Source organism: Ixodes scapularis, unplaced genomic scaffold, assembly GCF_016920785.2.
Source record: "Ixodes scapularis isolate PalLabHiFi unplaced genomic scaffold, ASM1692078v2 PGA_scaffold3__209_contigs__length_174095766, whole genome shotgun sequence".
NCBI classification, from domain to species: Eukaryota; Metazoa; Arthropoda; class Arachnida; order Ixodida; family Ixodidae; genus Ixodes; species Ixodes scapularis.
In genome coordinates this window covers 75,148,049-75,173,617 of record NW_024609868.1, presented here as the reverse complement: position 1 = coordinate 75,173,617, position 25,569 = coordinate 75,148,049, and positions in this window count along the sequence as shown.

The window sequence follows — 25,569 nt, the reverse complement described above, 5'->3', positions numbered from 1 at the left end:
CAGCAGTTCCGAAGAAATCAGTTCGGCAATGGCCCTCAGGGCTGGGCAATTAATCGATTAAATTGACGATTTATCAAATAATGCGTTAATCGTGATCAATTTTTTAACCGTTTAATTGGTAAAAGTTTGACGAACCAAAAAGAAGTAAAAATTAAGCGCTTTCACCATGCAGACGTGGACGAGTACACCTGCGTGAAGGGCAAACTTGCGGTAAAATGTTAAGCTAAAGGAAATTGTAGGGTCAAGATTTGTAACTCCAGAAAATTGGAGAAGGTTACATATGTCCCAGCCACTTCGATACCGTGCCGGTGTCCGTTTAGTTCAGCGAAGACTATTGTGAAGAATCGGATGGTGTCGCTCTTGCCGGAGGATGCCAACGAGTTATAAAGTTATGAATGTTTTTCTGAAAATTTCAATGGGAAAACTGGAGCCCATTTTCGCCCGTTTTCGGTTTCTGGTGCCATAGAACCCCATGTATTCGAAAACTCTATCGGCCGTCATTTTCCCATTAAAATTTTCAGAAAATCACTCATAACTTCTGCTTAATGTATCGGATCTGGATGAAACTTTGGCATCTGGTTGTGACCTCTAGCGCTACCTTTGGGCGGTTTACTTTTGCGGTAAAAAAGAACGTGTACATTATTTTTTGTGACACCCTGTACATTTGTTAAAACAAAAAAAATTAAACAGTTCGACACTGTACTTCGTTTCATCTTAAGTCCAGACGTAGCAGATGCTACAAGCGCGAGCATGTGGCCATGAACAGTTCTTGCACTGCACGAGCGCACGTGCTTGGTAGGGACGCCGTAAGCCCGGGGTGCGCTCCTGTAGCTTCTGCCATAGAGTGCCTTCATACACACGCGCGCTTTTGCTTGAGTGGTAACATCTCGGCCATTTTTCCGCCCAATCGTCCTTTCTATGCATTTTGAAGTGCGCGCAATCCGGTGTCACTCAGCACGAGCGCGTAGCTTTGGCTAATGCATAGACGCCATTTTACCGCCCAAGTCACGCACCAAGAGCGCGAGAGCGTCACGCGCTGGCACATTCAGGGTAACAATGGATGTCTTCACCCTGAGACAGACAGACATGTAGGCACCCTATTCTGCCACGCTCCCACTTAACGTGAAACGGAGCATAACTCAAATTATTTTTTGCCAGCTTTTTTTTGTGTCCTTTTGTGATGCCTCCGTTAAATTAAAGATTATACATTTGGAGTTCCAACAGATAAACCATGGTTTTCCACTTTTTTTTCTATTTCTGAATACAATTTTAACATGTAGACATGGTCATATTTATGGCTAATATTTAAAAAAACGCTGTTATTGGTTGTTCTTATAGACTTTGGGGCAGTAGGCTCAAATGATCTTTTTATTTATTTACATTGTATTCCGCGACCTTATTAGATGTATTCGTTCGTATATGAATGATGACACTATGCGTTAAATACATTGCTGACGGCTTGTCTCTTTCTCAGGATGAAACTCTCAAAAAATATTTTCCGGTAAGCATGTCTTTCCTGTCATTATATCGTAGTGTGAAACTTGAATTGAAAGGAAACGACAGAGAGTTTCCGAGAAAGGAAAACCATGTTTTTCGACCCGAGTATCTAAACTACTTATCGCAGAAAACTCAAGCTCCATGAAAATGTGACACTAGCAGCTGGGATAGTGCGCGAAAGTGTGAGAACATGACGTTACCTGAGTCAAAAGATAATTAACTGTGATAAACTTTTTCTGCGAGCCAACATCTACCTGAGTCTAATATCGTCAAAACAGAACAGACTTATGCGTAGCGCGTTACAAGGTATTTGTTATTTGTACATAGTTTCTTTTTTCGGCCACGAAGTAATGGCCTGGTCACTTTTTAAGAAAGGGAGCGAGTAACGTATTTCTGTTGCTTTCTGTTGTAGTAATGAATAACCGTATGCGGGGTGTCCCCAACAGACCTCTGCTGTAAAACGAGCAGAAAAATCGACGCCTGCACATGCAAAGCTCAAAATTTCTCCGGATATGCACTCTGTTTTACCGTGGGAAATCGCAAGGTGTGGTTCTTTTCAAGTAAAAAAGTCAAAGCTTGCCAAAGTCAAGGCCGGGTGCATTCGCAGACGACCGAGTTAACGACGCTACTTATTTGTGGCGCCATCTCCTTATAGGCCCAGCGAGCAGGCGGCGTCCTCTGCATGTTGACTGATCGCTGCGCCTATTGGAAGATGGCGCCACAAGCAAATAGCGTCGCTGACTCAGTCTTCTGCGTATGCGCGCAACCTGGACTTTGGCAAGCTTTTTGTCCTAACTTTTATATGTGCCTTGAAATTTCACACGGCCAAAAATAGACCTGCTCAGTGCACATTCGATGAAAGTTCGAGCTTTCGATCTGCAGGCGCCAATGTTTTCAGCCCGCTTTAGGACTTGAGGTTCGCTTGGGACGCCCCAGCCCGCGCCTGAATTTTGCATGACGAGATAATGCGAGAGACTATAAAAGGGTGTGTACAAGATATGTAACTATAGCCACAGTTATTCCTTAAGGAGCGCGTTAAAAAGCGATGCATTTTTAACCACGACAAATATTCGAAGCGGCTACTGGACCATTAAAACTACGCATTAAAATAACAAGGAAATAACGCGTTATACTCAAGCTGAGGGAACGTGATCCTTTTGAATCGCAGTAACCAGTAACATAGTTAATAACATTTTGATTGAGCAACGAGTAACGGTATTTGCTGCATTAAAATGGCGATTTCCGCTAGTTGGTTCATCATCACGTTCAATGCGCGAAACTATACAGGGATAAAAAGAAATATGAAAACAGCACCGTGGTTTTCGTCTGCTTTCTTATTTTTCCTGTGTGGTTTCGGCACTTTGAACGTGATGACGGTATTTATTTACTTTATTCCAGTAACGTGTACGTGCCTGGTACTGTCTAGATTCCCGTTCGCAGCCAGCATTAGGCAACGCGATCGAGCGCGTGCGCTCGTCGACGACAGGTCGGAGTAAAATGTTGCGAAGAAGAGCGGCCGGCAGCAAATAACAAAGACGTGTTAATGAGATCGAAAGATGTTTATGGAAGCCGGGCCATGCGCACGGGGCCTAGCCGGCGAATGAAGGAGGAAAACCACGAGTCTAAAAACAAAACAAAAAAAATTGGAAGCCGTTTACAACTCCCTGTAATGCCGAATTAGAGCGCAGCTCTTGAGGCGGAGTAGGAAAGGGGTACTAAGGGGGGGGGGGGGTGCATGTGACCTCGGGGGGGGGGGGGGTCACGTAACCTCGGGGGGGGGGGGGGGCACATGACCTTGGGGGGTCACGTGACCCCCCCTCCCCGAGGTCACCGAAGCTACCCGAGGTACTCCCGAAGGAACCCGAGGTCCTGCCGAGGTCCTCCCGAAGGAACCCGAGGTCCTCCGAGGTCCTCCCGAAGGAACCCGAGGTTCTCCCGAGGTCCTCCCGAAGCAACCGGAGGTTCTCCCGAGGTCCTTCGGGAGGACCTCGGATTCCTTCGGCAACATTTACCAACAATGCACCACGCGGTTACGCCGACGGCGACGGCGACGCCAACGCGAACGCCGACGCTGCTCAAGCCGGAAACGGGCGCCTAAGAGCTGCGCTCTAAAAACGCACACATAAAGAAAACAACTGAGGAGACATAAGTAGACACACAGGTAGAAGAAGCAAACATTTCGACAAAAACCCCGAGACTGGGACAAAAAGGGACGGACAAACACAAAGTCTCAAACACAGCTGAATTTTATTTGACAACGAAGGGTGCTTATATAGGCGTCAAATCCTACACAAATCAAAAGAGACGAAGGAGCGAGAGGGAGAAACCTTCACAAAACAAAAGAGACAAAAGAAAAAAGGGAGAATTGGGAAAACCCGTGCCCCAAGCAGTACAACAAAAAACAAGCATTACAATAGAACTGAGAAGTTTATACAAAAACAAAAGCTAAGTAGGACTAAACTGGATTAGTCCAGTTTAGTCCTTCCAAGGAGAGAGAAGGTTTCTCCCTCTCTCTCCTTCGTCTCTTTTGATTTGTGTAGGATTTGACGCCTATATAAGCACCCTTCGTTGTCAAATAAAATTCAGCTGTGTTTGAGACTTTGTGTTTGTCCGTCCGTTTTTGTCCCAGTCTCGGGGTTTTTGTCGAAATGTTTAACCACCACCAGCTCGTTTGCGCCCTTACCTTTTGTTCAAGAATAAGCAACCTTTTTAGTCTGATTCCTCGGTGTCGAGTCGCTTCAATTTCTGTCCTTTACAGGACCCAGTAATCGAGATCCTGCATGAACTGGCAGAGAGCTGTGATCAAGAGGCTTCTCAAGGACGCCACTGAAATAAGAGAGCTTAGGGACTCCGGTTCATGAATATGGTCAGCTGGTCCGGGCCGCCTGGATGACCAAGAAAATGGCGTTCTTGGACAGCAACTAGGGACCTACGCTGGGCGACTCTTTCCCGGAGCAGGACATCCCCTGGGATCATCGAGGCCTCTGAACCTCCTCCTTTCCCTGCATGGAACGTCATCAAAATCAGATGGCGCCACTCAGCAATTGGGCCCGAGCCCGACGCCGAGGGTCCTTCGAAGCGTTGATTTGACACGAGGCCCAGCAAAACGCTGACGTACAACTCGTGTCCAAACAGTGTTTTCGATCGATTTTATTGTGATGACATCAGAATTCTACGACACATGCTTTAATTACTCTAGGCGGTGTTACCCCGACTGCCTCATCTCTCCAACAAATAGGCTGTCTTTTAAAAAGCGAACAAAGTTTCGAAGCCAAATACTAAGAATTTTGTGGCATAAAGTGACCACGTCGCGTACTTTTATGCGTTTGGCCCGAATAATTTTTTTTTTTTTTTTTTTTGTAGAAGAGTACATTTTATTCTGTAGCAAATAGGTATGCATGATTTCAGTATTTGGGTAATGAAACGGCAATCTTCACCTACATGTACACTGAACAGCGATTTAAATGTACGCGTGCGGAAAAAGCGCTGTAGATGTGTGCGAGTGGGGGGAGTTTGCGGTCGTTTCTGCTCCTCTCGGCGCCGAGCAGCATGGCGGCGCCTGAGGCATCTATAACGTCGGCGGCCGCAACATCGGCAGTAGCGAAACGTGACCGTCCACGCCAGTACACCGCAGACGAACTAAGAGAGCGGAAGAACTACATTCATGCTGTCGCATTCACAACTCATTAAAAGTACTTAGGTGTCCTCGGAATTCGTTTTTTCAAACCATTATGTATTAAATTTTTAGTGCTCACTTGCGCTCAAGATTGAACATCAAGCCCTTTTCTTTCATACCTATTTTATATTTTTCGAAGTATTGGCCAAAAGATTGAACTCTTGGAGGTATCCACTCAACTTGAAGCGATGCATCACCGGCAAAGAAATCGCCTTCCGACCACCAATTCTACGGTCAAAGCAACAATTCACGGCAAGTGTTGTATACAGTTATCTGCGTTGTTGTGGGTTTAAAAAAGTGAAAGCCGTTTACAAATCCCTGTAACGCCGAATTGGAGCGCAGCTCTTGAGGAGGAGGAGTGAAGGGTACTGAGGGGAGGGTAGACCCCTCCCCCTTCTCCTCCTCCTCCCCTCATTCTTTAATATGCTCCGGGGGGGGTGTCACGTGACTTCGGGGAGGGGGTCACGTGACCTCGGGGAGGCGTGACCTGGGGGTGACCTCAAGGCCACGTGACCCCAAAGGTGACCCCCACGTGACCTTGGGGGTCACGTGACCTGGAGGGGTCACGTGACCTCAGAGGGGTCACGTGACCTCAGAGGGGTCACGTGACCTGGGGGTCACGTGGGGCCACGTGACCTTGAGATGACCTTGGAAGGGGTCACGTGACCTTGGGGGTCACGTGACCTCGGGGGTCACGTGACCTCGGGGGTCACGTGACCTTGGGGAGGCGACCACGTGACCTCGGGGGTCACGTGACCTCAGAGGGGTCACGTGACTTGGGGGTCACGTGACCTTCAAAGGGTCACGTGGGGTCACGTAACCTTGAGATGACCTTGGAAGGGGTCACGTGACCTCGAGGGGTCACGTGACCTTCAGGGGGTCACGTGGCCTTGAGATGACCTTGGGAGGGGTCACGTGACCTTGGGATGACCTTGGTTACGCCGACGCCGACGGCGACGCCGCTCAAGCCGGGAACGGGCCCCTAAGAGCTGCGCTCTAAAACAAACGGATTACGAGTAACTTGCTTAAATAAAAAACATATTTCGTACCTAACATCATCGGTGGTCAGCGAAAGAAATAAAGATAAAAAATTTGCCAACCGTCGCGTCAAGAGACTTTGGTGAAGACGGCGATCGACATCTATAAGCGGGAAGTACTCGCTTGGATTCGGTTTTCACATGCGACCAGCTTCTGACAGATGACCGTTCATTATTCTCGTTGCTAACCCTTTTTCGACCATAACTCACACATTTGTCAGCATACGTGGGAACGACACCTATATTTGGCGATATACACACGTTCAAAATCGAGGCGTACTTTAAATAACGTGGTCATAACGTTGGGGGTATTTTTTTTAACGCATACCTACGATATTGTTGATGAGGAAACACACCTGGGTTATACATATATGATCGGTTAAATAGTAAAACAGGTTGCACTTTATACGCCAAGTGCAACATTTAGGAAATGTTGCTTTGATTTTATAATCGTAAACGGGAACTGCTATTGGTGCGAAGGGTTAGCAAATGATCTCACTTTTCTCACACATGAGATAATCGTTAATTTCGACTTAGCGACCCCGGCGGGTTTCTGAAAGCCGCATACCCCGCGCACGAACACGAGCGCCTGCGCCGCGACTACGGTGAGGGCAAACACGTTTTTATGACGGGGGGGGGGGGGGGGGGGGGGGGGAGTGTATTTTATTGAGTTGTTCTCCGAGAACAATTTAAAATGCTACAACCATGACTTTGTTAAAAAATTTTCTTCTTCATATTGGAGCTGGGCGCCGGTTAAAAATTTTACCCCGATTCATCGCCACCCTTTTTTTCGATTAGTTAATCGATTAATCGGTTTTGTTTATTACCATGCGTAATAGTTTCAAAAAAGGTATTACATTTTTTGCTCTTGCGGAATATGTTGTAAATGGCAAAATGTAAAAGTTCAGATTTTATATCAATCTTGATGTGCAGTTGAGAAGAGTCTAAAGTCACCCACACTCGAACATTATTACTACTTCAGCCGCAGATGCAAAGAGGTTCATTGATAATCTCGGGCAATAGCTAATTACTTTCATCGTTCAGAATAATCTCCGATGCTCTAAACGGGCACTCGCACGGCGTTGAAGTGGCTGGGACACGTATATATGTAACATTCTACACCTGTTCAGAGTTACAAATATCGCCCTTATAGTGTACTTTGGATAAATATTTCACCAAAAGTTTGCTTTCATACAGGTGAACTGGTCCACGTCTGCGTGGTGAAAGCGTCGAAGCGTTGAAGCCTTCTTTTGTTTTTCAAACTTTAACCGATGAACCGGTTCAAAATTAATCGCGATTAAAGCATTAATGGATTAATCGGTAGGATAACCGATCAAGTGCCCAGCCCTACTTGGTATGTATTTCCGCATGCGAGGGGAAGTTGGCAACGCACATGGCTGCTACGCGGAGGACCCCCCTCAGGCCGGTTCTTAATTTTGTAATTTCATACACTTTTGGAAAGTTCCAGCCCATTCTCGACTCTCATCGTGTTTTTGGTTTGGAGCATTCCTGAACTATCAAAGTGTATGAAATCAGTGGTAACGGACCGCTTGGGGACAGTCGTCCTTCTGTCTCCGACGCAAGATGCTGGTGTCTTCATCTTTCCGTTTCTAGGCACAAGATCGCCTCATTAAACTTTATTTACAGTTCTTCATTTGTCAACTGTCTTTATTCATGACATTGCGATGGAAGTACGGGTAACGGTTACCCATACTCAACGATCCCATGAAGACGACGACGAACACCCTCAGTGAAGACAGCGAACGCAAGTGAACCAAGCCGAGAAGAATGATCAACGATGACCAACAACCAGGACGAGCCATGTCAAACGATGGCAAGCTGTGAAGAGCGACGACGAACCACGACGACGAACCGCAAGGACGAAGCAGGACGAAGAGCCACGACGCAGACCCACAACGAAGACCCACGACGATGCTCGATGATATAATGACCCACAACGACGACCGACAATGATGACTGCAAGAACTGACGGCCAACTACGGCAAACAACGATGGAAACGAAGGAGAACGAACCACGACTACAACAAAAAGTTGGCGGCGAACGACAGCAAGCAAGAACTTCTCACGGCGCTGGCATCCATAATAAAATGCCTACTGGAACAGCGACTGTGATAGACTGTGAGAATGCCGAAGCAATTAGTTATCAAGCTCACTGTTTTTTTTTTTTTTGTCTTTTGTTTTTACTTTGCTTGTTTTTTGTATGAGTAGCAAGCCGCGGCTTCTTAGAGGGGGTGTAATGCCGCATGCGAGAGTAAGTTGGCAGCGCAAATGGCAGTCGCATGGAGGAAGTGGTTTTGAACCCCACTTGAACTGCACTCGGACCGGTTCTTTATTTTTTTACTTATGTGTTCTTATCAAAAGTTCTACTTCATTCTCGGCTGTCATCGTGTGTTTTGGTTTCTCACAATCTTGTACTAACCGAATGTATAACAGCAGCGGCAACGGACTGCGTTGGGACAGCCGGCTTTCTGTCTCCAACGGAAGATGCGTTGTACCTCTTTTTACGTTTGTAGGCACGATTGTGCCTTATTAAAAGTTTATTTGAAGTTCTACGCTCGTCCATCATTTTTCATTTATAACAGTATAACCTGTTCGTTTTGTTTTTGTTCCACTTCAGTTATTTTTTTAACCATATCTGTGTAAAATTTTTTTCCTTAAAGGGAAAGGGGGGGGGGGGGGGGCAAATTCTTATAATTATGCCATATATTTCATTCCGTCTGTGAAGTGTATGACATTTTTTGTCAGGTATTAGGCAGACTATTATTTAGCTGCTACTCCATGCTGTATTATACATCTTTGCTAATAGTTGACACCGTGCTTATCATACACACCGCAGAGATTAGTAATTGATATTTTAACGATTAGATGTTAGTGATTTAGAGGATCTCCCCAATGCGGAGAATATATATATATATATACAGTCATATCTTGTTAAATATGAACACCTGGGTTCAGGCACGTAGCCAGGATTTTGTTTCGAGGGGGGGGGGGGGGGGGCGCCCATGACAAAATGCTGTATGAGGGGGACGGTGAGAGGAGGTAACAGCAAAATGGAAGATTTCAAGAGGGGGGAGGGGAGGAGCCGGGCCCCATGGGCCCCCTCCCCCTGGCTACCTGCCTGCCTGGGTTACCCAAAACAATTGTCCATAATATAACGAGACAAAAATGCGTTATTTAGCATGTCCGTTTCGAAGATATATATATATTCCAGGGTATTCATATTAACAGGGTCCATATCAGCTCGAACACTGGATACAGAAGGATAAGTTGGCTCCCACCTGAACGTTTGACCTAAGTGGCGCACGCTAGACGACTAGTGGCCGCTGAAAAAATCCACCTGTTTTGGGCATCAATCACGGGATCCTTGTCCAAGATAGCGAAGCGTTCTACCAACTAAGCTAAGCGGGAGATAGCCGTCAGTATACACTCTATGTTAAATGCCGGTTACTCGGCCCTTTATAACTATGAGGTCGAAGCTCAACTTTCTCCTGGCAATGAACGGCCTGTTTGCTGGTCGCTTACAATCGGGAGAAAGTCGACCGTTCCTGCATACTCCACGTGGCCTAAACTTCCGTCCGCTCCTGGTACCGAAAAAATGCTGAACGCTTCCTGCATACTTCACTGTTAGCAAAAATAACACGCCCAGACGTGTAAACCGTTGCCCCATAGCGGACACGTCAAAACGTGTTCGTTTTACTCGCAGCCGTGTGTGTTATTCGCCTACACATGAGGTGCCGTGTAAATTTGAACACGATACACCGCGTCTGCCTTCCGCGAAACACGGCTGAGTGTGTTTCTTATAAAACATGGCGGCCAGCAGCCGAGAACAGGCGAAAGACGAGCCCATCGAGCCGCGCGCGCCTTTCAGCCGAATTGTGAGTACACAGGACACCTTTGTTCTCGTTCTATGTCTTTTATACACAGTAAACAGTCTCCAAGCGGCGGACGGAGCTACGTGCTAAGGTACGTACTATCGTGGACAGTATGAGCTGAAACAGCGCTCCGGCCGGCGCGCGGTACTACCTGCGCCGCCTGTCGGCTTGCCGGCGCACCCTGAGGCCGAGATAAATTATCACTTGCGCTCGCTGCGCCACTACGCCCTTCCGGCCGTCTGCTAGCGAGACAGCGTGTGCGACAGCGGGCGTGTGCGTGGTAAGAGAGGGGGGCGGGGGGGAGGAGGGGAGGGGAGGGAGGGACGGACGGATGGACCAGAGGATTACAGTTATCGTACTTTTTTTTTTTGCAATTCATTTACTTTATTCTGTCGGGTAGAATCACGTAGAAAAACCGCTGACTGCTACAGAAAAAGTGTTGAGGTATCTTAAATTGCAGCTGCGATTATCGTTTTTGAAAGTCACATCTAAAGACGTTGCAGGTGTTTTTTTTTTTTAAGTGCATACACAAATTAGGACATCGTAAAATATCGGCCAAAATATATATCCGGATTTAGGCCGGCTCCAATGTATTTACTTTTTTTTCCTTTTCATTCAGCACAACTGTTTAAAAGAAAGGTAAGTCTACATGTTTCTGTGAAGATTTTGCAACCTTGATTGGTATACAAAGGTTCAAAAATTTTTTTCTTTATTACTGGGCCCTCGTGTTTTCAAACAAAACAGGTTGCTGACAAGACACCGGTGTTTTATTTACAAATTCCTACCTTAACAAAGTGAGACAAACAGTCTTATATTTGCCAGGGGGAGGAGCTTGAAGCTTCATCGAAAGAATATTCGCAGAGGACAATGTCAGTCACAAAAGATTAATAGTCGGCGTGGAAGATCAACTGCACCATAAAGAAGATTAGGATTAAGGATGCACCACACAAAAGTATGCGCCGGTTAACGGCGTCGAACGGTTTGTCGCAACAGTAGCAGCAAGCTTTGTTGCAATCGGCAGAAGTCCGGTTCAGGGGGTCCTGAGGCACAGTAAAACTTACAAAAGAAGTTAATACCGCGTCATTCTCCCCTGACCCACGACCACGGCTCTCATCCTGTTCGGTAAGGAATCATAGAGCACGGCCACGAAGTCTGGCTCGCCCCGAAGTCTCTGCCATTCACCTCTCACCGCTTCCCACAATTCGTCGGCAGAGGCTCGGTGGAGGGGATGCCGTGACATGGCTACCTTAATGCGCCCCCAAACGTGTTCTATGATATTCATATCGGCTCCTTTTGGGGGCCAAGGCAGCTCCGTCACGCAGCGCTCCTCCAGGAGAGACCGGAACTTGCGGGACGTGTGGACTGGAGACAGGTCACGTTGGAACACGAAGTTCCCGTCAGGAAACGGGCCATCCAGGGCGTAGGGCAGCATGACATGGTCAATTATCCTGCAATAACTGTCCGAAGTCAGGCTGCCCTCAATCCTGAAGAGCGGCCCGAGTCCTTCTCAAGAGATGGCGCCCCAGACGTTCACGACAGTGCGACCGCTGGCGGCGACCTCCTGGACGAACTGTGGGTCATAGCTAGAAAAGCACATGGTCCATGGGTCAGTTTTGTGGCAATGGCTGTCACTTAACAGAAAACAAAACTTGAAAACATGATTTGGCATTTCTTACCGGCAGTTTACTGGCCGCCTTACCCGGAGCCGCTGGTCCCACTGCGTCGTAAATGTTGATTCGTCTGAGAACATGACCTTTCCCCAGTCGTCCGCCGTCCAGTCTTCGTGGACCCTGGCAAATTGAAGCCTGTCCCGGATGTTTGATTCGCTGAGGAGCGGTTTCTGGGCTGTCCTCCGACTTGACAGCCCTGCCTCAGCGAATCTACGGCGTGCTGTCCGGGAGGACGCATCGATCCCCATGGTGTCGAGAACCTCCCGAGCCGATTGGAAGGGACTTGCTGCTATGGCTGCGACTAGCTGGTGGTCCTCCTCCTCCATGGTAACTCGAGGACGTCTTCTGTGTGATGCATCCTCGAGCCGACGCTCATCTCTATAGGCCTGAATAATTCTATTCACAGTTGCTATCGATCTTCCTGTCATGTCTGCAATTGTCCTCTGCGAATATTCTCTCAAGCTCGGCTCTACGATGTGTCGCCGTTCCTCTATTGGTACCCTCGACATGTTTCGATGTGTCTCCGAAGAGCAGCAAATGCAATCTGCACTTGGGCCCCGTAATCTTGGACCGATTATTTAATGATAACTAAAAAAAAAATGCACACAAAAAAGTTGGGTTTCTACAGACCTTCTCTTGAAAAATTTTCGCGATTACTCTGTGCTGTGTCATGCCACGCTTCTTCGTTCGAGGGCTGAAGAGCCCATGGCTCCTCCGTTTAATCTCCACTAGCCGTGTTAATTTGAATGATTATCATCTGGTAAACAGGAGGAAATCACTGCTGTGTGATGCGCAGTAAAGATCCCCATGCCAGCGGTCTGTGACTGTCTAAGAACATAGGGCGAGAGTAACATGGCTGGTCAGGAGGAAGCAGAAGGAACGAAAGAGAGGAGAGAAAGTTTTCCTCCCCACTCCAGCGTCCCGTCTTCTTCCTCCTCTCCAGTCTTCGTTACCCTCGCCCCTTGTTCTTAGCCCGTCACTGACTATAGTTAATTCTGTTATTTAGAACGCAGCGCCTGAAACGTTCGCCATGAGAGAATGTTGGCGAATGCGCTATAAAACGCCAGTAATCCATCTTGGTGTATTCCGGATTATATTTTGGGAGGGGACTGCCAGCCAACCTCCCCCCCCCCCCCCCTTTCCGACGCAGGGCAAGGCTGCGCCCCGCCACGCGAGGACGCGCGGCGGCCGAGGAGGAAGAGGGGGGGGGGGGAGCGCCCATATTTTGGGGAGTGAGAGTGGAGGATTCGATCTCCAAACTGCCCTTCCGCCACAAACGCCCGCCGCTTCCGCCACTGAACTGTTTACATTAAAAGAGTGTTACAATCATTCAATCGCGCAGCGAATAAATATGCGTTTAATAAAACATTCGTCCTGAAAATACCTACCAGACTGGGAGAGCAAAGATACGAGCGTGACAACCCATTTTTTTTTCACTTCGGCGCTTTTTTGTTTCGTTTTGTTCTGTTCTGTTTTTATTTTGATTGACAAACCAACAGCTTAACGCCCCCTTGGTGGTGCAAATATCAATCAGTCAATCAGTAGTAAATTTTTTAAGAGGATAAAAACGAAATGTTAGGACAAAACAATAGTTTCAACACACTTTCGAAATTTACGCTCTTTATCAAAAATATCAAGACTAAGATTCCCACAAATCTGTTCTAAATGGTTATACGTCAGTTGTAGGCGTGTCATGGGTGCAGCATGGTAAAAATCGGCAGGCTAAAACAAAGAATAACGCTTACAAGACGAGGAAGTAGATGTGACTGATTAGCTCTGGTGAATCAATTATACCATTTACAATCTTATATAAATATGTCAGTCTACGAATTGTTCTTCTGCTGTGCAACGAGTCTAACTTGACGAGTTCACAAATCCTCTCATAACTATATAAATAATTCGGTTGAAAATAACGATCAAACAATAAACAAACGAATCTACATTGAACACTCTCAATTACACCTGAATATGTCACTCCAATACAGTTCCAGACAACTGAGGCATATTCGACACGACTGCGCCCCAGTGAAGAAAACAAACGCGCAATACAAAGTGGGTTAGAAAAAAAGCGTGTCACTCGCGTAATGGCTCCCAGCACTGTAAAGGAAGCATACGCAATTGTGGTCGTATAATGATTGAAATGAATTGCAGGATCCGTAAAAACGCCCAGATCACGGATGACCTCAACGCAAGTAATATCGGTGGAGTCTAATATAGAGGGAAAGCTCAGAATTCCACGCTTCCTAGAAAAATGTAGTACTGAAATGTAGCACTGAAAACGTGAGCATTGGGCTGCAGGGCACACGCATCCCTATGGTCGTTCCGTCAAACAATACTTTCTTTAGCAGACCGCCGGAAGAGCGCAGTGGCGCAGCGAGCGCAAGTGATAATTTGCCTCGGCCTCAGGGTGCGCCGTGTGTGCGGAGCACGGCGACAGGCGGCGCAGGTAGTACCGCGCGCCGGCCGGAGCGCTGTTTCAGCTCATATTGTCCACGATAGTACGTGCGTCGTCGGCGGTCGGCGGCGTCGGTATTTACCACGGAAGCGCTAGACAAAAAAGTGAATGGCGAACGATCATGGTTAAATAACTCGAGCAAACTATTTGGAATCGGGCGGTAACTTGCGTCACCTGGTGAGATTTCTAGCAGGCCAATATAAAATAAAATAAACGAGTCTGTTAATACGCTGCGAACGATCACGAGTTAAGAGCAACCCTACATACCATCGCAGGCAAAAGAATACAACGTATTACACAGCACCGACACCGACATATACACAAACCAAACAAAAACACGGCGCCCGGCAATTCCTACTCAACATGCTTTTCTCCCCGCGGCGCATATAAGCTTGACATGTGCGGGTGAGATCATTGGTCGCTGACCGTTACAGATTTATAGAAGAAGACACAAAGCAAGACGCATTGGGCGGCCGTATTTAAGAACTGTATGCATTTCAAAAGTATGGAAGCAAAATTTATAATGCTAGTCCGTTGCGAAAAATAACAATGTATTAGAAATATATCTTAAACCGGTCATGAAAAAGTTCAAATTTTTGTTATTTTCATGCTCGACCAGTGTTAGGAGCACTCCGACTAGCTTGAATCAGATAGAAAAACAAATTATTAGGATTTCGTCATTACGTAAACCATAATAAATGGAAATGATCTTTGCGCAAAGCATTTTTTATATATTTTGGCGAAGGAAATCCGCTAAAGACTTTACTTCCGCTAGTTGCAGTACGGGAGCAGACGCCTTCGCTTTTGGGGCGTTTTGATGCAGTTTGTTGTCGTATGTCGTGTCGGTGTCGAGTGGAGCGGTGGGGCTCGGGAGTTTGTGACTGGTGTTATTCGTGATCACTGGTATGGCGCTGATGCGTCATTTTTATACTGCCACCACCCCGAACTTTGAAGATTCACGGGCCCGTAGCACTGCATTATGCTGAATCGCGAGCTCTTTTTCTGTTGACGTCGTTTTCCTGGTACCACTCCTGGATACTGCAAGCGTTTAAACAGTGTGCACCGTCTCGCCTACATCCCCGGTGACGTACTCGACCTGTTGAAACTTATTGCTTCCGTCACTTTGGAGTACGCAAGACAGTTATCTCGTTGCTCTGGTTTCGGTTATAAAAGCAAGGCAAAACGCTCGTAGTTTTCGCCCTCAGTACACGTTGGACATCTCCCACACTTTGACACTGGATAGCTGGATGAACGAGGATTTACATTTACTTCAGAGGTCACTCTTGCCACTTCCTCACTGTTGAGCAGCAGGATCAGCTGGCGACAAGCCGCGGATGAAAGGCTTGGGCATCAATAACCCAAGTGCACTCGGTGCCGATGCGGGCGTTGCGGGTTTCTGTCAACCGGTAGGCCAGCACAAAGTGTGACCGTTCCAGCTCTTAGCCATGACACGGTGTTGCAGAGAGCAGGGTAAAATACAGCTACAGGGACCACCGAAGCAAACGCACTGCTATCGTGAATCTTGGCTTGTGATTGCGCCTTTGTATATCATCTTATTCGTTTTACTGGAGAGACGCAAACGACGGGCATAACAAGATCGCTTGCATATTCCGCATATCTCGGAAAGGCATTTACCTCGCGAAAGGCGCGAAACACGGAGTCCGCACCGTCCTAAGCTTCCCCTGTCTTTTACCTGCTTTAGAGCAGTTTGTGTCTGCTAGTAGGTATGCCTACTGAAACTTAAACTAGGGGCAGTGCCAGAGAGAAAAGAGACAAAGTTGGGGAAGCTTGGTCGCTCTCTCCAATTTCTCAACTCTCAAGTGATTGTACCATGATAAATGCACCAACGCCTCTTCCCAAATGAGAAAAAAAGCACTACGTTCACTACGTAAAACATTGTCTCAGTTCATGCATCTGTGGGCAGGCAGAAAATCTTGTCTATAATTTATTCACACTTCATGATGAGCGCAACAAACTCGCACGGAATTTACAAGAAAATATCGGTGGTGACTTAAGTTTCCCTGAAATTCTGTATAACCGGTCGTTTGCAGGACCGAATCATCTACTCAAGCGGTGTGCGTCGCTGTGCATACACGTCGCTGTGCAAACACAGTCCAACACGAAGCATAAAAACGGCAGATTTAGGACAGCAATCAGGAGTCTATTATTCACTTAAAACGACGTAATTTTGTTAAAAACGCCCGCAGCTTTTTACTCACGGTATGCGTCGGGATACTTCTACAATTCAAAACGGTGCGAAGGAAGATTTACTTTTAAAAACGCTCGCTGCGTCCTCCCGGGCCGGCTGGACCGGACCAGTTGACGACGACGGTACTGAACCCGTTGAACCTCAACCCCACAACTGCCAATTTGCGCTCCGTATTAATGTGGGTTTCTACCTCCAAGCACCGCACCACACACCGCGAACGTCTGAACTCTTTTTCGCATCGCCGTGTTGCACCAAACAGAACGAGATCCCCGAAGTCAACGCAGCGCTGTCGTGAACCTTGGCTTGTGGTTGCGCACTCGTAGACCCTGGGGCTCCCTTCGCTTTCAAAGCACACACGACGATTACGATTGATACTTTCCGTCTTCCGGGAACACCACAGGGGCACTTTTCCGGTCACGTCTTTGCAACATGTGCTTGCAAACCGACGAGCTTCTCGCGTCCCGACCAACCAAAAAAATACCGGCGCCATCACCATGTTAAACGTGCGTGCTTGCCAGATTTTTTCCGACCAAACAAAAACAACGAAAGCAAGCCGGCTCTAGCTTCCAGCGTACATCGGCGTTGCGCCGTGGCCAGATGCGTAAATTCTGAGGGTGCATGGCAGGGGGGTAAAGGTAACTGAGAAGGAGCGGCTAATCCCGTGCGCCGACATCCTGGGTCCCGAGTAGTCTTGTACACGTTACAAAAAAAAAAAAAAAGTAATCGATTACAATTACCATTGCTCTTGGCTAAAATGTATTCGATTAGATAACTTGATTACTCGACGGCAAAAGTAATTGGACATTACTTAAAGGAGTAATCGTTACTTTTCCGATTACTTTATTGTGTGAAGACACATCTTTAGCGCTCATAACAATGAACTACTTCCAACCTATATTTCACATTTGCACAAGTATTGAAGAAGAAAAACTGGCTCCCTCTTCGTGATCGTTGCACCTTCACAATGCGGACACAAGCATAGAATTCGTTTGAAGACGTTTAATGATTTGGGCGTTCGCCAGTGTGTGTGTGTGTGATGGGGGGGGGGGGGGGCGAACGGAGGGGGTTCTAGATCTTGTTAAGCTTGAGCACGGGTTGTCGCTCAAAGTTTGCGTCACTCATTTTATTATTCACATGTGGACGAGCTCGCATGTTATACAAAAGAGCAGCAGCTCCAGGATTTGAAACGGATCATGTGTAGTATCCATTAGCGGAAGAGATCGCCCCGACCACTTCTCAACTCGAAACATAGCTTGTCACAAAGACCACGTACGGGAAATGTGGAAATATTTCAACTGCCTTTGTTATATTTTGCATCCGCTTTAGACATTCTTCGGTTCTGGGTCTCCTACGGGCTGCGAGTAGGTACCCTAAGCAGGATTTTTTAATTTTTTTTTATTTCTGCGTGTGTGTGCGTGAGGGGGCTAGTTTGGACGAAGGACTCACAAAGCTACATTCTGCTTCCTCAAACTTCACCCTGAATGGCCTTTGTCACGCACTGGGGCTTGCCTGGGGCTTCCCACTCCCAGTCTTAGCTTGAAAAAAAAAAAAAAACGGACATTCCACAGAAACTGTACATAGAAAGAGATTGACCTCGTTTCCTACAGCTCCGCAAAAATCTTTCTTTTTTCCGCCCGAAAAAAAAAAAGCTAATTTGATTTTTGTCATCTTATAAAAAAAAAAAAGGCGTGTGCCGGGGGGTCCCGTGGACAAATTGTAACGGTTACAAGTAATTTCATTACTTCAAAGAGTAATCAGATTACTCTTGTGATTACTGCCTAATAAAAATAATCAACTGATTACAAAAGTACTCCAAAAAGTAATCGATTACAAGTAATTTGATTACTTGTAATACGTACGGTACAAGTCTGGTCCCGAGTGAAAGATCGCGAAAGAGGGCGACAAACCACGAGAGAAAGAAACCAATGTTGCCAGCTGAAGGACGACAGTCGCAATGGTAATCGCGAGGACTGAAAACTCTCAGCAATATACGCAGTGATAATTTAACGTTGCAAACTAAATTCCCAACTATTCTAACGCTTATAAAAAGCAGTATACTCCTAACGCTGCAACGCTGTGTTCTGTGGAAATCTCGGAAATTTGGTGGTTGCGCAATTTCGTATTCCTGGGGCGCGGCCACCCGCGAAGCCGGTTATCTGGTTTGGTTTAGTGTTGACGGGAGGCCGTACATCTGCGCGCTGTGCAAAAAGAAAGCTTCGAAAGAAACGCGAATATCTTTCCACCGGTAAGTTCGTGGATTGTTGAAGTTCATGAATCTGCTCACATGATATAATTATATTCGTCAAATCGTAGGCAGTTGGTAACCATGTGTGGGACCCCGAAGGTCTGCCTGCATGCTTCGCAGCTTGCGGCAGCCAGAATGCATGAAAAAATGGCGGACCTTTTGCTCTAGAGTTAGTATGTATGATCTCTATGGTGCATGGGAAGCGGCGGCACCTTCGGTTGCAGTTGAAGGGTTGAAGCCAAAACGAAACCAACTGCAATGTCACGTCTTCAGATTGAGGGCACGCCTTTTATATCCATTTTAACTGTTTATAACGAGTAATTAGACCCATAACTTTATTTCTGGTATATAAGAAACTATTGTCAAGACCCCTAAAATAAATACAAACATGGGTGACAAGAGGGAAGCCGCATTGCCATCGACCAGAACCAATTGCAGGAATGGCAGCGAGTGCGGCAAGGAGGATAGAAGGGTAGGAGAGGGCATGACGTCGGCCGCGTAGCCTCCACAAGCCATGCTCCCTTGGCGCCTCGCCTCTTTCTCATTTTCCTCCTTACTCTCCTCACTTACCATGCCAACGTGACCACATCACGTGACCATAGCTGGCCTTCGTCTTGCTATGGGGTACTAGAATACACCACAGTCTAGCCTTCGATTTGATAAAACCTACCGGACGGAGTGCGCGCAAGCCTGCAAGGAGTCCTTCTACAATCAACCATCCATCTCACACGTGACATGTCACGTGCACCAATCGCCAGAGAGATCTGTGGTCACGCTGGGCACAAAATTGTTTAACCTCTTTATGACTAGGCTTCACCAACATTGCAACGTGCCCCCTCCTAGTACATATAACCTCCTTGGAGTGCGGTAAGCGTGGGTTTCGCACCGTCCCGCGACACGGCGTAATTGCTCTTTGTGCATATCTGACTCCGAGGCATGTTTCTTTCCGCGGCATTTGTCTCGACGGTCCTTTCTAGGTGTGTCCCCCAGCATTCCGGTGCTTCTATAGCTTGCAGTGCTCCGGTCGTCGCCGGGGGTGATGCGTGTTTTCGAGGTCGGCTACACGGCTATGCGTGTATGACCGAACCAAAACACGTTTTTTACAACCTCGCATGATTTTTGAACGAATTATCCGTTACTGAACGCGTAAATTTATGGTAATTTGTGTAAAATAGCGTGTTTTTCACCCCAAATATTCACCAAATACACGGGACTTGCTAGCAGTGTAGGAACACTCGTTCACTACAGGAGGATTACACACTGCCTCCTCGCTCAGAGGAGGCAACAAAATGCAGCATCCGCTCTGAAGCTCATCTGTTGCCTTTACAGTTTCTGCTGTACTTGAAGAACCGCGTGTTGAAGGACAGCGCAAAGGTGACCTTTCTGCGTTGCCTTTCCTCCTTAAACTCAGAATATGCACATCTTCAAAGATTCGAGGGTAGTTCGCGAAACGTTAGTCATTTCCCCAACTTTTTTATATAAAAAATTAAAAAAACGAGCAGTGTCGGAAAGTACTCTAAGTGCATGGTACTTAACGTACTACTGTTTAGAAAATTTGTACTTTGCTTGAAGTACATTATCTAGACACGTATTTGTAGGTTAGTGAAGTAGTTTATCCTGGTACTTTCCGAGGAAAATAAGACTCCAGACTTCACTATAAATTCCCCGAATTTGAAAACAAGAAAGTGTGTCTCGTCGTGTGAAAACGCGCTCATTCGAGACGTCATCTGGTCATTTCGCAAAGTGAAGCAACGGCGGCTATAAGAAAGACAGAAATAAGGGCCTTTTAAGTTAATTGCGTCAAATAGGTTGTCAGCCAGAGTAAAAGAACTACTGTGTGGCGACATGACTTTATAATATTTGCTGCCATTTCCGTGAGAAACTGATGCACCCCCGATTACCCCTGGAGGAATGCATACCGCTTACAAAAACACTGTATAGGAAATGAAAAGCATCATGAAAAGATTGTGTAAAATTCCGTGTACTTTACCTTGAAATATATTGTATTTATAGCACGTTACTTCCAGTATATTGCACCTGGTATACTTACTACTTCACTTGAAGTACATAACCTCTAATATACCTTGTATTTTACTTCAAGTACTTTTTAGACGTATTTTACGCAGCACTGGAAACAAGCCAACACTGTCTAAAAAATCAACCTCAGGCAGTGATAAATCTCAAAGTAGAATTTTATCATTCGCAGTACATCAGTGGCAAAAAAAAAAAGAAAGAAAGAAAGGAGTACAAAAAACTCAGGCGTGCAGAAGCAGAACCAGCTACTAATGCATTTCGGTGAAGAAACAAGCCGATTCATATTATGCTTGGAAAAGTTTGCTAGCGGATCAACAAACCCTATGCACTTTCTTGTTACCATAAAAAGAAAACATATAAAAGTAACTTCAAAAGTATTTCAATACTCTTTACCGTAATTAGTAATTTCCTAATTACTTTCCATTTGAGTAATTTCGACTCTACTCAAATTACTTTTGAGGCGAATACACAGTAACTTAACTTAATTACTTTTCTTGAGTAACTTGTTCATGTCTGCGCTTAGGTGCTGGTCAATGTCACTCAAGGTCATTTCCCGTTTTCGCATCTCATGAATTACATTTCTTGCGCTAACGAGGCGCGCGATCATATCTTCCATTTCGTGCTTGAACCAGTTTGATGGTGATCTGCAGAGATTGATATTGGGACATTATGCATCGGAAAGTAGGTGATAAAATATGTATTCATTAATTATAGGTTATATATACCAGTATTATGGCCATACGTTTACGATAACCCGATGGTCGAGAGGTCACTCGTCGGTTTCATTTTATTTTTGCTGCACATATCCAGTCAAGGATCATCTATGCCTGAAGGCAGTTTCACATGGAGGGACCGTACAAAATATCCGTGCAATTTTCAGTCTCGTGCGCAAAACAGCCCGTGAAGAAAGCACAAACTTCAACTGCTTTCCAAAGGTGTTTTTTTGTTCTTTTTACTGAAAAAGATGTTCTCAGTGGCGACTGCGATTTGGGATCGCAAAACAACGAGAATCGCACTGCGATTTAGCGATTGAGTGGACTTTAATGAACTCACCAAATAAAGTTTTCCGCAACGAATATATTGATGCTTCCAGCAGCATTCATACAAAAGAGATGGACCTCTTTGCACAAGGAGCTGCTGTCTCATTTACTTTTGGAATTTGACTGCCACTTGCCGTGGGTCGTTGTCCTATGCAATGAAGTTGCGTTATAACTTATACAAGTTACAACTATATTTTAGTAGATGAAATAATCAACATAACAAAGACAACGTTGATGAAAGCTTACCTGGATACAGGCTTGTACAAGATACCCACTAAAAGTATTTAAGTTAAGTTACTGAGTGCCACGAAAAACAGTAACTGAGTAGAGTACTAAATACTCAAATTTGTAAAGTAATCGAGTAAAGTACAAAATTCCCGAAAAAAGTAACTCGTTACTTTCAAGATACTCTCAAGTTAAAATTTTCTCTGCAATTCATTGTCAAGCACAACCGAAGTCAGAAAAAATGCTTCCTCCCAGCTGCTGTGGATTCTCCTGGAAATCTCTTAGCTAGACTTTGGCTGCCACTCAGGCTTCTAGGAGGTTCCAAGTAACTACGAATGAAACAAAAATATTTTTTTTTTCTTTTATACCCTTGCTATGGCGAGGACATAGGCGAGAACAGCGCGGGGCCCGTTCGCCTGCAAAGGGAGTTTCTGCACAGAGGCTCGCCTCCGACGCTCCCCCTGTGTCGGGTGTTCGTTTCCGCTTCCCCCTCCTGTGCACTGGCGGCGCTAGTAGTCGGGGGTCGGGGAGTCCAGGCCAGGGGAGAGCGGGCGCCACCGTGATGGGCGCCGGCGGTCATTCGTGCTACCGAAGACAATAGCGAGTTTTAGGAGACCGTGTTTCCCCCTCCACTAAGCCCCTCCGCTACCCGGAACTCTACAGCTAAGGTCATCGGCACGAAGGCGTAGTGGCGTTTTCTTCGTAGCGGAAGATTAGTGGAGTGTATCATGCCGATATGGTACCGCATGCCAATCTTATCATTCTGCTTATGCTATGTCATCTATAGCACTGAGTCATGCCGCAGGTACCGCCCCCCTGTTTTCGGCTATATAAGCGATGCCAAATAAACCTTGGAGGTTGTTGCGTTCACGAAGTCAGCAGTGTCGGACTGACTTTCTTGTCAGCTGAGAGCCAGCTGATACATGGTGTCAGAAGTGGCCCACGCGATCACACCAGAACCGTCAGCAGGAGGCAGTCATGGAACCACTCAAGCAGCCCGACCCTTTGCTCCTGTCAGGAAACGTTCAGAAGAACTGGACGCTCTTCAAACAGAAGTTCGAGCTGTACCTGCAAGCGACGGCGCCAAACAAACCAAGAACGGAAGCTACCAAGGCGGCCACACTTTTGACTATCGCCGGTGATGACGCCCTAGAGATCTTCAATAACTTCGTCTTCGCTGAGGGTGAAAGCAAGGAGGATTACAAGACCCTTGTCGCAAAGTTCGAGGACTACTGCGCGGACCAGCAGAACGAGGTGTACGAAAGATACGTATTTCGGACAAGAACGCAAGACGAGGCGGAACCGGTGGAGCAGTTTATCCGCGTCCTCAGGAAACAAGCAAGGTACTGCAACTTCGGACAACTTTCAGATTCAATGATTCGCGATCAAATCGTCTTCGGCACTAACAACAAAAAGTTACGGGAGAAAATGCTTAGGGAAAAGGATTTGACGCTCCAGAAAGCAGAACAAACCTGCAAAGCCGCAGAAGCCTCCGCTAAACAAAATGAAGCATGGTATGCCCACGAAGAAAAGGTGGACTCAACCACAAAAGGCTACCAGCGCCGCTCAGATGCTTCAAGAACCGAACAGTGCTTCAAGTGCAACAGGAGGCACGAAAAGAGGAAATGCCCCGCTTTTGGGAAGACTTGCTATGCCTGTCAGGGACGCAACCACTTCGCAGCTTCTTGCAACAAACAAGTCAGCGAGGTGAAGCACGACGACGAGGGCTTCGACATCTTGGACCTGGGTGTTTGTGGCATCGAGAAGGAACGGGACTGGATTGTCAAGGCCCAGCTAGCGGAGCAAGTGGTCTCGCTGAAGGTAGACACCGGCTCCCAAGCCAACCTGTTGCCCCTGTCGGTGTACAAGAGACTGCACCCTAAGCCGTTTTTAAGACCAAGCCACGCGGTCTTGCGCTCGTACAGCGGCAATATCATCAAACACTGCGGCGTCACAACACAGGAGGTTACGATCAACCAGCATCACTGCCGCGTCGACTTTTTCATTGTTAAACGAAGTCAGGCCATTCTCGGGCTACAGGCAAGTGAGCTCCTGGGACTGGTGTCCCGAACGGTGAACTCTGTAAGCACGGGCAGCGCCGTTCCGGTGACCCAAGAATTCGCCCACCTGTTCCAAGGCACCGGCTGCGTAAAGCGACGGTACCGAATGGTACTACATGACGATGCCGTGCCAGTGGTTCAGCCTGCACGACGGGTGCCCTTGGCACTGCGAGAGCCCCTGCGGGAAGAACTGCAGCGCATGGAGAAGGCCACCATCATCCGGAAAGTGGATGAACCCACTGACTGGGTAAGCCCTATTGTTATTGTGAAGAAAAAAGATGGCAGCCTTAGGCTATGCATGGACCCTAGAAATATTAACGCGTGCTTGAAGCGTGAACACTACCAGATGCCACAGCGCGAAGATATCGAGGCTGAGCTTCACGGGGCGAAGTTTTTTTCCCGGCTTGACGCTAACTCGGGGTTTCATCAGATTCCAATGGACGAAGCTACGTCAAGGATCTGTACGTTCGGCACTCCGTTCGGTCGCTACCGTTTCCTTAGGCTTCCGTTTGGAATCTCGTCAGCACCCGAGGTATTCCAGAAAACGCTGAGCGAGATATTTGACCCATTACCAGGAGTAAGGGTTTACATAGACGATATTTTGGTGTGGGGAAGCTCTAAACACGAGCATGACGAGCGCCTCAAGGTCACTCTCCGTGAAGCGTAACGAGCGGGCTTGACGTTCAACTTGGCAAAGTGCAAGTTCGGCGTGCAGGAAATTTCCTTCCTGGGGGACGTGATAAGCGAGGTCGGAATCCGCCCAAATCATAGGTTGGTGAGTTGCCTGCGCGAGATGCCAGCACCAACCGATAAGCTCGGCGTACAGCGGATGTTGGGAGTGGTAAACTATTTTGGAAAATATTTACCTGCGCTCAGCGAGAAAACAAAGCTTCTACGAAGTTTAATACGTAAGGACACTGTCTTCGAATGGACAGAAAACCACGCACAAGAATGGACTGTGCTCTGCGAAGCACTCGGCAAAGAACCATTACTAGCGATTTTTGACCCCACAAAAGAAACAAAGATAACGTCAGACGCCTCAAAAGATGGCCTCGGATCGGCGATACTGCAGCGTCATGGTAGTAGCTGGCGTCCTATTGCCTATGCCTCCCGGGTAATGACAGAGGCGGAAAGTCGTTACTCACAGATTGAAAAAGAAGCCATGGGAATTACGTACGGCTGTGAAAAATTCCATCACTTCTTCTATGGACGGCGCGTTTTCATAGAAACTGATCATAAACCTCTTATCGCTATTTCATCGAAGGACATAGGGGACATGCCACCAAGACTGCAACGTTTTTTCCTTCGCCTGATGATTTACGATTACAAACTACAGTTTATTCCAGGCAAAGAATTGGTCCTGGCTGACATGCTCTCAAGGGCGGCGCCTGCTGCGTCAGGGGACACCGCTGGCTTTATCGACGTTCAGGTACATGCTGTCGGCATTCTGTCATCCTTAGTAAGTGAAGCAACAAAACTGCGTTTCGCTGAAGAAACCCGCAAGGATCCAGAGTTGCAAAAGGTTGTC